The sequence below is a fragment of the Mustela erminea genome, chromosome 7, assembly GCF_009829155.1.
Source record: "Mustela erminea isolate mMusErm1 chromosome 7, mMusErm1.Pri, whole genome shotgun sequence".
Lineage (NCBI taxonomy): Eukaryota > Metazoa > Chordata > Mammalia > Carnivora > Mustelidae > Mustela > Mustela erminea.
In genome coordinates, this window is record NC_045620.1 from 62136653 (window position 1) to 62149031 (window position 12379).

The 12379-nt window shown below is 41.1% G+C and overlaps 1 long non-coding RNA gene across 1 annotated transcript; it reads right to left on the reverse strand.

The window, feature by feature from the left end:
- Positions 1 to 1409: 1409 nt before the first annotated feature.
- Positions 1410 to 4858, reverse strand: LOC116595459. The gene is made up of 3 exons (XR_004287686.1): positions 4728 to 4858; positions 1827 to 2088; positions 1410 to 1519 (listed from the first exon to the last, which is right to left on the reverse strand). It is a non-coding gene; the product is annotated as an uncharacterized LOC116595459 (long non-coding RNA).
- Positions 4859 to 12379: the final 7521 nt, after the last annotated feature.

Sequence of the window (12379 nt, forward strand, 5' to 3'; positions counted from 1 at the left end):
TTTCTAGCGCAACCTTACAATGGATCCTGACTTGAGGGTCCTTATATATTTTCAGTTCTAGAACACTCACAGCGTTCTGGGGGGAGCACTCTCCTGGTACAAGGGAAGATGTGGGAATAGGCATGGTTGATGTGGACAATGGAGGAGAATATTGCAGAGGAAAGAAAAGAAAATGGGTTCAAGCTTCCCAACTGTGTACACTGAGGTAACACATAGTGGCTGCTGCTATTTAACATGGCAAACCACTCAAAGTTCTTCCTAGACCAGCAAAGACAGAACCAGGGGAGCTGACCTTATGTTTAGGCAAATGATGGAATGAAATCAGGTTTCACAGTGAGCTCCATTATGACGAAAAAGCAAATATTTTCTGGTGAAGGTTGACTTAATCAGCCATTTTAGTAATTAATGAGTCTTTAAAATGTTTGCCAGAAGATTCAGAGCTCAGATTCTGCTTCTGGTATTTAGCTCTGGGCTTTCTCTATCACAGATTGTGCTACCTCATAGAGCAACGGCAGGAGTGAGTTCAGGAACGTGCAGTTTGGTTTGGCCAGACTGTGCACAGTTCTTAACCTTAACCTTTTGGGACTTGGAACCTGTTTGAGAATATGGTAAAAGTTCTAAACCTTTGGTCTAGAAAAATGTATTCAGGGTCTTCCAGACTCCCTGAGGTCTTCCCTTGAACTAGAGCTTAAGAATCCATGGTTTAGATGATCTCTAAGTACTCTAACATTCTTTTTAACTTACCCACAAGCTAGCCTGTCACTTGAAAGGCTATGTCACCTGAAAATGTTGTGACTCTTTGGGCTTGCAGGCAAGCAGCCTCGTGCAGATGTTCACAAAGTGAGAAATGCATAATACAACATTTGTTCATGAGGCTGCAGCAATGCTAACGCAGAAAAAAGGACTGAATGAATCAAAAGCCATGAGTCAGCTCCCTACCCGCCACCTGCCAGCAAAGCAGCCTGCTGAAGCTGAGAGGCTGAGCTGGGAGTCAGACAGCCTGGGGTCCTCAAATCTTGCCTCAGGTACTTTCTGGCTATGACTTGGGGGACCGACTTAACCTCTCTTAGCCTCAGTTTCTTCATTTATAAAATGGGGCCAATAAGATGCATCCTATATTCCATGTTCTGAGGAAAAACTGAGCCAACCTTTGTTAATTAGGTATAGTTCCTCGGCCATAGTCATGCTCAGTAAAGGTAGTTCATTCCCCTGATCCCACCCACGAGGAGGAGCAGCACTGTGAATTTAATGCTGTGGGAGGGGACAGACTGAGGTGTGGCTGGGAGCTCTCTCTACCAACTCTGTGGATAGGTGGTCCCTCTCCCCATCCCTTGCTCCTCATAAGACTCTCCTATAGGAATGTGGGCTGGGTGCAGCCCAGGAAGCTGGGGAGGAACCCTGTGTAGCAGTGTCGGCCTGAAGCAGCTCCATGTCTTCTCCCTTCTGCTGCTTCTCGGGAGTGTGGAGGCTGCAGGAAATTATGGGGAAGATCCTGGGTTTTTTCTGGCTGTAGGCCTGACTGCAGCAGAGAAGAGAAAGAGGCGGGTGGGGGAGGCAGTGTCCCTTCTAAGCAGGCAGTCTGTGTGTTATTCAAGAGCCCACAGTGAAGCTGGGGCTGGTCCTGGGGGACATGCCTAGCTGGGCAAGATGCAGCTCCTGCTCTCAAAGACTGCACAACTTGGACATGAAATAAGACAAGCCCCAGGAAGGAGAGTGGGAGGGCGCTGCATTTCTGGATGCAGAACATTCCGTCCAATATAGGGTCCAGAAGGGTGGGGGTTATGAGGGTAGGACGGTGGCAAGAACATTTGGGCAGTGGCAGGTACCTGATGTACACTAGGTCTCACTCTCACATCCCTCTCCAGGGTCTGTGCTCGGATCCTTTCCTGTATGATGAGGAAACTGAAGCTCAGAGAGGTAGTGATTCACTGAGGCAACAGCTGCAATGTGGCACCAAGTCATTCAAATCAGGTCTGCTGCATCCTTTCTCCCCATTCCCCATCCAGGCCAGCACTCTGAGGTCTGTGACACCATTACCATCTGCATACAATGCTACGCGCAGAATCCAGGCTTGGTAAATATTTGCTCCTTGAACAGGAAGGAGAGAGTGCTCTAGGCAGCTCTAGGCAGTTCACGTGTACTGTTTACATTTCTTCCCACATTCTCCCATGAGGAATCATCATCCCTCCCTTCCCTCAACCGAAAACAAAGGCAGAGTGGAATGAGTGACATACCTGGATTATACAGAGTCTGTCCTAGAGACTGACAGTGGATCAGTGAAAAGTAGGTCTGCAGCGGACAGCAGCAGGGAAGCATCAGCCCAGCTTGGGCCTCTTGCCCAGGAGGAACCCTGTCATCCTAGGGAATTTTCTGAGCAGTCTCCTGACCTGATTTGTAATGAGTGATGTGACTGCATTACCTAAAGCCGGGTGCTAAGCAGAGAGCAAAAGGAGACCACCTGTCCATACATTTCCAGCCACTGATTTGATGATGTTGATAAAATGTGACTTTTAAATGGAAAGGGGTTCGTCATCACAATTTTTCAATAAAATTCTAGCACAGCTCTTTATTTCTTGACCGAGGTCTTAGGGATCTGTTTTAACATGCTGGATATGACATAATCCCTAGGGTCAGCCTTTTATTTCATTGCCATTTTAAGGATATCAGAGCATGTGGCTAGAATTTTACCTTAAATAATGGATTTTTAGAGGGTAAGAGCTTATATTATTACTTATACTTAGTAAAGTCCCTTTGGATAGTAAGAATCAACATAATGTTAATTTTTCTTACTGTCACTCGACAATATGAATTGGTTTTGTGTAAGAACCAGGAGCTCATTGGACTGAACTTAGGAAATTGGAAAAACAAATTTGACTTCAGTGGGTTTGAATGATTACAATGTAATAAACACATAAAAGCTAGAGAGTTAATTTATCATTGCTTTCAGTTTGATTTATTTGAAACTCCTTCATGGTTGGTATAAACAGGCTTTATTAAAGATTATGAATTCAATTTCCAAATGAGTTATAAACGGCTTTCTATAGAGAGATTACTTGATTTGTTGTTTTCCTGAATAAAACATGTTTCTGCCCAGTGGGGTTATGTGGGCCACATATTAATATTGGAACATCATTCTGTTGAGCTTGGCATCTATGATGTGCAACGTCTGATTTGTTCTCTGATCTATTTGTCTTCACTTTCTTTAATAAACACTGAGACCAAATACATAACCTCTTATGACCTGCACTTCAATGAATCCTAAAAGAATGTCTGTCTGTGTGGCAGTTTATCATTTGAATGATAATTCTGGTTCCCTTTAAAAATGTGAAAGGGTCTGCTCTCAAAATAGACTGTTGTGAAAGACATGAGGGATGCTGTAGGTCACTGGTGGGGAATCATAATTGACCTTAGCTTTTGTTGCATGGTAACAGACTCTCTATGGATATTAGATCATTGCATACTGCAGAACTATCAACACACTGCCCTCAAAGGGGAACATTTTGTATTTACAATTTAGAAAATCAGATATAGCAGATCCTTGCAGAAGGGCAGCCAGTCAGTAATGCTGGAGCCTCTGATGAAGATGGCCCTCCAGAGCCTGCCATACTGTAAAAGCCCATTCAGTTTCAATCCCTTCACAAAAGATTGTGACTTTTGGGCGCCTGGGTGGCTCAGTGGGTTAAAGCCTCTGCCTTCGGCTCAGGTCATGGTCCCAGGGTCCTGGGATCAGGGCCCGCATCGGGCTCTCTGCTCGGCAGGGAGCCTGCTTCCCCCTCTCTCTCTGCCTGCCTCTCTGCCTACTTGTGATCTCTCTCTCTGTCAAATAAATAAATAAAATCTTTAAAAAAAAAAAAAAGATTGTGACTTTTATAGCCCGGTGCCTATCAGAATAATGCACTGCACAAATGAAAACACTGTAAAGGGAATTAGTATCCATGTGAAGTATCTCAGAATGCTGAGGCTGGGGAGAACCTTGAGAGCCCATTTATTTTCATTGTCTCAAGGCCAGTTGGCATATTTTCATATACTAAAGCTACTGTCTGAAGAACTAGGAAAGCTAATTGCTTAAGGACAATAGATTCTACCTCTCCCCGGGAAACCCTGTCTGTTGCTGCTGTTATTTTACTATATCATAAAACTCCAGACTGAAAGATACAGAGTTCTGGTGGAGAGGAAGTCATTACCAAATGTCACTTTTGAAAGAAATGATTCCACCATTAATGACAGTAGTATGTTCACACCATAATGCAGCAACTTTCAAGCAGTCTCCAACAAAGAGACTTGAGTATCTTAGATCAAACTAAATTGGGTCACAGACTAAACTGATTTTAAATTTATTGTCATTAAGATTTGAAGTCAACTCCATAATTCTGAAGACTAGCAAAGATAAACTATTCACTCATAAATGTGTAGCAACCTCAAGATTGAGTCAGTCTAGAAAAAGCAGTACAATAAAAGCAAGTCAAATTCCCATCTTGAGGGAGCCTGCCCCTTGATGGGAGGGTCGTGAGAAGGCTGAAAGACTGCTGGTCTACTTTCTAAGTTCCTACTTAAACCCCAGACTTCCTCTCCTCTTTTTGAACTACCCCAACAACAAAGTTTGTCATTTTCCACCTCCTATTGGAAGATAATTCTCTTTTCCCAAGATGCTTCAAATAATCCTAAAGCCCAGCCCTTTCTGGTCACATCAGCAAAAAGGCACTGTATGGACCTCAATCCAGGCTTACCTCTGATTGGTCTGAATGTCCCAGTTGTCCTCCTTGTCTTTGATTCTTTCAGGTACCCATCACTGCACCTACCACATAGTACTCAACTTTACCTGTGGCTGGCAGTTAACACAGTCATAGTGGAAATTACAAATTTGATAAAAATTTATGACTTTAATTAGACTCGCAGCACAAATCTGCTTTCTCAACTCCAACCACTAGTTTTTTTTTTATCTGACAAGAGATTATTTCCATTAGCCGTCCGGAGTCCACTGTATTCCAGAAACCATGGATTGAACACTGCCTTCAGAAAGTTTTTAGTCTATTGGCATAAAAAATAATGACCTGGAATTCTTGTATCGTACATGTTGCCTTGAATTGTATTCTAGTTGTTTCTCCATATTGATAGATTTTGGATCTCCAGTTAAAACAGGGACTTCCATTACTTTTCATTTCACATAGTGCCTAGAACGGCATTGGGTACTAGTAGGTGCTTAGTAAACAATGAATGGGTGAGTAACATTATACTGTCTTCATAGAAAGAAAAGCATTGTGGATTGGTGTGGAAGTCAAATAGAGAGGAGTTAGAAATCTAATTCTGTGAGCTACTAGCTGTGTGACTGGGCAAATTATGTAAATCCTGTAAGCCTCAGCTATTCCATCTGCAAACTTGGATGACTGTAGAACTGACTCTACAAGTTTACCATGAGGATTAAACGTAATACGAAATGTAAAATGGCTAGTATAGAAATTAGAATTTAGTATTTGAAAAATGTTAGCTACTACTATTATAATCAGAAGTGATAAAAATGCATACAAAGAAGTGAGAAGGGTGGGAGATAGGGGTTACTGGAATTACTATGGCTGGGTTAGAGAGTTAGCAGATTTTTAAAGAGGGTGGGGATGGAAGTCAGTTGTGTATAGTATAGAAGGGACTAGTTTGGTAGTCAGGGAAACCAGGTTCTAGAACTGCTTTTCTAACTTCAACTACATGTAGGATTTGGGGCAATTCCCCCATGTTCAGGGACTAAATTTCCTTATTAGACAGTTATATTAAATGACCAGTGAAATCCCTTCCCACTCAAAACAATCTATAACTTGAAGAAAAACATTCTAAGGATGTTTCTCCTCTTCAACCCTTACTAAAAGGGACCTCAAAATCAAGAGATCTCATAACTGATTTGCAACTTGAGGTCCAGGGAGGTTATGAAACTTACCCAAAGATCACACAGCAGTTGGTAGTGACTTGAATACAAATCCCTACCTCTGAGTCCCTATGCAGTAATGTGTCCTCTATATGATGTCAAATGACTGGGAGACAGGAGAAAGTATAGACCAAGAGACACTGGCTGTGACGGTGGTAGTATAATGCAGGGCTTGTGGGAGATAACACCACCAGATACAGAAGGATACAGCTGAAGTAGACCTCTGGTCTAAGAGTTTTAATATGATAAAGGTAACTAGAAATCACTTTAAATAATAAAATTAGAATAATTTTACTTATTACTTAAAGATATAGTATACCCAGACAGAATATATTCAAATAAAGAAAATTGAACATAAGAGATAAATTAACATGAGAGTTTCTTGGATGAGTAGTCAAAATGATAGTCCTATGGGTTCATATAATATTGGAAAGGTCTTTGGGGAGCTGGAATAATAGTTACCTCCTTTTTTCTCTTCTGACCTTGGGGTCATTCTACCCCAACATTGAACTCTGAGATTAAAGCAAAGGTCCTGTTCTGCCCCAACTCCTCTCTGCCTTCAGGGAAGTAAGCAAATGTGAGGATGAGAGGGGCTAATGCGGGAAGCTGTGGCCTCACTGCTGAGGGCAGTTGCAACTGTCTCCTGCGGGCTGAAGGTCTTGCTCTTCTCTTGTCCTGTCCATGCCTATTTAGGCCTTTCACTTGCAGCTTTCAAACCAGCTTTGAGATATTATCCATTTTCCAGTCTGACCCAGTACTCATGATTTATCATGTTGGGAAATATGATAAAATGTGACACCTCTGGAAAGGACTTAAGGAGATGCTAAGAGCTACACAGAGAAAACACAAAGAACCCAGCACTAAGAGCAGGGTCCAGAATAAAAGCTGCATTGAGAAGAAAAATTTCTGAGGATCTAGAAAGCCAGTGAAGTGTTTATGTACAGGCTGAGTACAACAAATACATAATGATGACTTTTTACAAGTTTGGAATGAGATGCATTGAACTTCTCCGAGGATTCTTGAACAAAATGGCTGATTCTAGATCCAGGCAGAGAGAGTGGAAGGTGAGCCTGGAATATTTTGTGTCAGAAAGCAACAAACTACTCAAAAACTGGTGGAGATAGGTCAAAGAAACTTAAGACCTGGCCTAAACAGGAAATATTGGTTAAACTTGGGACAACTTGAACACCTAAACCTAAAATAAATTTAATTTATTATAGTACACTGAAATTTAAAAAAAACCCACAATAAATAGTAATGCTCAGAAAACATGAGAAGAGGGGAGGAAAGAACTTTTTTGTAAAAAGAATACCAGCTAATACATATGGAAGGATCATAGAACTAGAAAAACCATTTGCAACCCTCAGTGTAACTATATTATTAGACAATGATCATCGACGCATGATAAAATCACTAGGTGAAGAGCTGCTAGAGAAAGGATATTTACATGCTAGCAGAGTGTCCCCCACAGGTTCCTTATCAAATAAACATGGAAAACACACCCTTACAATGGTGAGGTCTGGTAAATGACATCTTAACTAAGTGATCAAATTTATCATCTCTAGGAATGGAACAATGGCTCTTATGTGCTCTTGAAATGATGTAGTATAAAATGCACAATATTACCTATGAAGTATTTTTGCCAAAAGTCTTCTACCAGAATCTTGTCAAGTTGTTAGTCCTAAATTCTAGTTTATAGGAAATATAGGGGATAGAGCAGCATGTTAAATAATACTATGAGACAGCAATCAGACAAATCTAGGATGTGAACATGGAAAAGAAAACTGTTCTGGATCCTTCAAAATATCAACGTCGCGAACAACAAGGGTAGTCGAACTATCTAGACTAAAATTAGGAGTAAAAAAGAGATGTAAACTTGCAGAAGTGCAACCCCTGTCAGATCCTAGTTAGAAAAACTAAAACAAGCTATAAAATCATTTTGGAGATAATTAGGGAAACTTAAGTATAGATTGGATCAAAGATAATATTACAGAATTTTTTAAAAGCATGGTATAGTGTTGTGGTTTTGTTGGAGAATATCCTTATTCATAGGAGAAATACACTGAAATTCAGGGCTAAAGTATGATCCCAGCAACTTTCTTTCAAATGTTTTGTCCAAAAATAATTTGTAGATTGGTGTGCACACACACGCACACGTGTGTGTGTGCGTGCACGCGCGCAGAGACAGAGAAAGAGAAAGCAAATGTGGCAAATGCTAGCCACTGTGGTAGAAAGTGAAAGTGGAGAGTATATGAATGGTTTATTGTACTATTCTTTCAACTATTCTGTACATTTGAAATTTTTCAAAATAAATTGAGAGCTAAATTTTTGAGGAAATATTTCAGTTTAAAAAAAAGCTTACATCTAAAAAAAAAGAAGCTCTTCATTCCTAATCAATTCTGTTACTGTAACAGCAGCACATCTATGTCTCTGCCAGCTTCCCCACCATGAGTGGCAGGGGCTATGACTCTTTTCACTTTGGAACCAATGAAAGTGATAATGTGGCAGTAAAATAAAAATGACTGTTTCCCTTAATGCAACTCCCATTTTCTCATGTAGAGGGGACACTGACCTCCCTCCTAGGAAAGACCCCAGAAAGTCACAAGAGATAATAATTCCCCAGCGAGTATACTTTCTTTTATTAATATGATTTCAGGGCATCAAAAATAAAAACAAGTAATATGGGGAATTTAGCAAATCCAGATACTAATCCATAATCAAGTTCTAGTGGGGTGTATCTGATCCCACAGCCATATCAAACTGTGTACCTGCTTTACAGACTGGCCCCTGGTTCCTGGTTTCTCTACAGAAAAGAGGTCAGTGAATCTCACACAGAGAGCAAAATGGCAGACAGGCTTCCCAAATGAAATTATTACCAAGAGTTTCATGGAAGATATAAGAGATAGTATGATTCAGAGCATACCATAAAGAAAATTGAAATACAGAAAACGAAGGAAAGAAAAAAGGCAAATAGATAGCTAAGTTTAGAACATTTTGAAATCTTTTTTCAAAGCAGACAATGATTTACTACAAGTTCCATGAGAAGAACCTAGAAATACTGGCTAGATGGTTAGATGGGGAATTGGGAACAATGTGTAGAAGGGAAGAGAGGACCGTAATAGTGCCAACATTAGTCTTGAGAACGGGAATGCTGATTTTTTAAACCAAAGGATAATCACAAACCAAGCTAGTATGAAGAAAATGAAATTAAAATAGGAGGTACAGATTTGAGGTTAAAATTTGAGGTGGCAGAGAATCTGCACCCCCCCCGTAGGTCCCCATGTTGCAAGCACAATACCAACCATGACATAAATCACCTCTCTTCTGTGAAACCATTCACAGTTTTAAAGTACAATTTTTTAAACTTAATTATGTGGTGGTTAATTGCTTTAAATCTTATTGCATCAAGCTAATGCAGTCTGAGCCATAAATTCTCTAAATAAGATGAGAAAAAGAATTTAAAAATTGCATAAACAATTATTATACAATGACATAAAAAATTCTAAGGAAGATGAAAACTACATTTATTAAATATATATTTAGTATTTTCAAGTTGACTTTATTTTTTTTTTAAGATTTTATTTATTTATTTGACAGAGAGAGAAATCACAAGCAGGCAGAGCGGCAGACAGAGAGAGGGGGAAGCAGGCACCCTGCTGAGCAGAGAACCCGATGCTGGGCTTGATCCCAAGACCCTGAGATCGTGACCTGAGCCAAAGGCAGAGGCTTAACCCACAGAGCCACCCAGGTGCCCCACAATTTGACTTTAAATAATAACTTACATTAGAAGATGAGAATTGTCCTGCTGGCTGTTTTCTCTGTTTTTATTATTTATAAGACAACTTACACTTTGTAATACTCTTCTGTTTTTTAAGAGCCATGTGAAGAAGACATATGCAAAATAAAAATATCTTTGTTCTTTCATCCACCTATTCATTTGACAAAATTTACTGGGCATAAACTGTGTCCCAGCACTAAGAAAGGTGGTGAGGGTGCGAATATAATTACAGTCCCTCAAGGGACTCAGTCTAGTTGGTACCACCAACTTAAAAGGATCTAGTACCATGAGGTATTATAAGGTTATTTTGAAAGAGAATGAGTATTTCTCTGTGGGCAAAAGGGAGAGGGCTAGTGGATTAGGAAGACATCACGGGGGAGATGATGCTTGGGCCAAGGATGAGGGGATGTGCAGGGGTAAGTGGGAAAGGGAAGAAGAATGTTCTAGGCAGAAGGAAGAGCACGAGGAAAGATGAGGACTGGGAAAACAGTACAGTACATTACAGATATCTCCAAGTTGTTCAGCATGACTTAGGAGATAGGATGGAGGTAGGTGCTTTTCAAGGAAGCCAGGAGAGAGGAGAGCAGGTTGGGGTGAAAATATGATGGGTTCAGTTTGGATGTGGCTTTAGGGCCCGAGGACCTCCATGAGGAGTTGGCAGTAGGCGTTTTCAGGACTGCAAGCGAGGGCCCTGGCCTAGCCTCCCTCATAGTCTGGTTATGGCCCTCCTTCAGATGCACCTCTACACAAAGGGCTAAGGGGACATCCTACCTAGAGCCCACATTCCCCCACCCCTTTAAGACTACTCTTTGTCCCCAGGATCACAGGATTCCTTGTTCAAATAGCACTGAGGCTGTTTTCAGGGCCTGTGTAGGCTTTTTCCTCAGGTCCAGAAAGCAACTGTGTCTCCAAAGAGCAAACTGCGTCTCTAGGGTGCATGCCTCTAGGCCCTGAGGGATGGATGAGAAGCAGCTTTTTGTGGGACTATTGATGGGAGACTGCTTAGGGTTAGAGTGTCCATACAAGTGAATGCAAGACCTCTCACAGTGTGGGTAGAGCTTGGGGTAAGAGGAGAAAAGGGTGGGCTATGAGTTAAAGGATGGCTTCCTTACACTTTCATAGTTTGATATGTAAATCCAAGATTCTAAAATTGGTTTTGGCCATCCAGGTTGTTATGAAAGTTTCTCTGTCAAGGTAGGAGAATAGAACATATTTCTTCGTTAGCTTGACACACAACTTTAACATATATAACATGTGCTATATAAGCCTCATTTTGTATGACTGAGCCCATAAATGTTAGGGCTGGCCTGAGTGGCTGAAAATACTGATCAGGAGTTTAGGAAAGATTGTACCTCTAGCCATCCATATTTAGAGGTCATGGGCACAGGGCCAATGTTGTGAAAGTGGGGAGTTTGCCCAGGGCAGGTATCAGAAGTCAGAAGGAAGAGCGCTATGACTTAAACCTGGAAGCACACCATCTTTTAAGCAACAGCTGAAGGAGCCAAGGAGCTTGAAAGAAACTGCCAGAGTGGTAGGAGAAGTACCAGCAAGGGGTTGTTCCCAAAGCCAAGTGAGAAGAGTGTTTCAAGGGGAATGGAATGGTCAACAACATGGACGATGCATGTAAAATGATCAGTGCAGTGCCTGGTCCACGGTGAGCACCCAATCACCAGTGGCTATGAATGTAATAATGATGTCCATGATGGAGGTGGCAATGCTGATGTCTCCGTTCCTCTGTGCTTCTTCTCTCTGCCTCAAATATCTTTTCCTTTTTCTCTATTTCTACTCAAATTGCTATGGATCATATTCTCTAGGAAGACTTCACTTTGTCCATTAGGTTGTCCTCCTACATGCTTCCATGGTCTCCTATGCTCATTCTTATCACTGCACATTCAGCAAATAATAGGCTACTGGTATTTATTGATTGAATGGTCACAGTTTCTAGGGTGCCCAATCACCCTGGTTTGCCTGGTACTATCTGTTTTTAGCACTGACAGTCCTGGTTCCCAGCAAATCCTTCAGTTTTAGGCAAACCTGGATTTTGAATTTTTGAATGAGTAAATGAATAAAAGGCAGAGTGTCACTATCAAAGCAAATGACCCTCAATTTTTCCTGTGTGTATACGAGTATAAGCCTGTGCAGGATGTTGTTTCCATATTCTCTCCATCCCTTATTGAACTGAGAATGCTATAGGCAAGACAGTCTCATGACCTGGTTGGATTCCTGTTCCAGCTCTGTTTTGTCCCATGATCCTGGAAAAGGACAGCTTTACTTTCTCAACCAGGGCTTCTTATCCAATCCACAGAGAAACAAAATAAAGTACTATAATTAAAAGAAAATAAAGTACTATTATAAAAGAAAATAAAGTACTATTTTCTCAATCTCTCAAAATTGACACTCAACAAGTGCCATTCTAGATGCAAGGGAGGGAAGCTGATGCATAATTCTGACACCTTAGGGCATTTAGGGCTTAATTCTTTCACCTGCCAAGAATTACAAAGGCCCTACAATCAAGAATGCTGGTCTTATCTTCCTCTGCCCTTATTGGTTAGCACAGCTGGATGGAGAAGAGAGCTATGGGAAGGAAGTATCAAAGGATAGGGCTTGGTTATCTGTGTTCTGCAAATTGAGGAACTGGGGCCTGGAGAGGAAGTGCATTCTCATTTTCCCAAGATGGCCAAAGGTAGAAA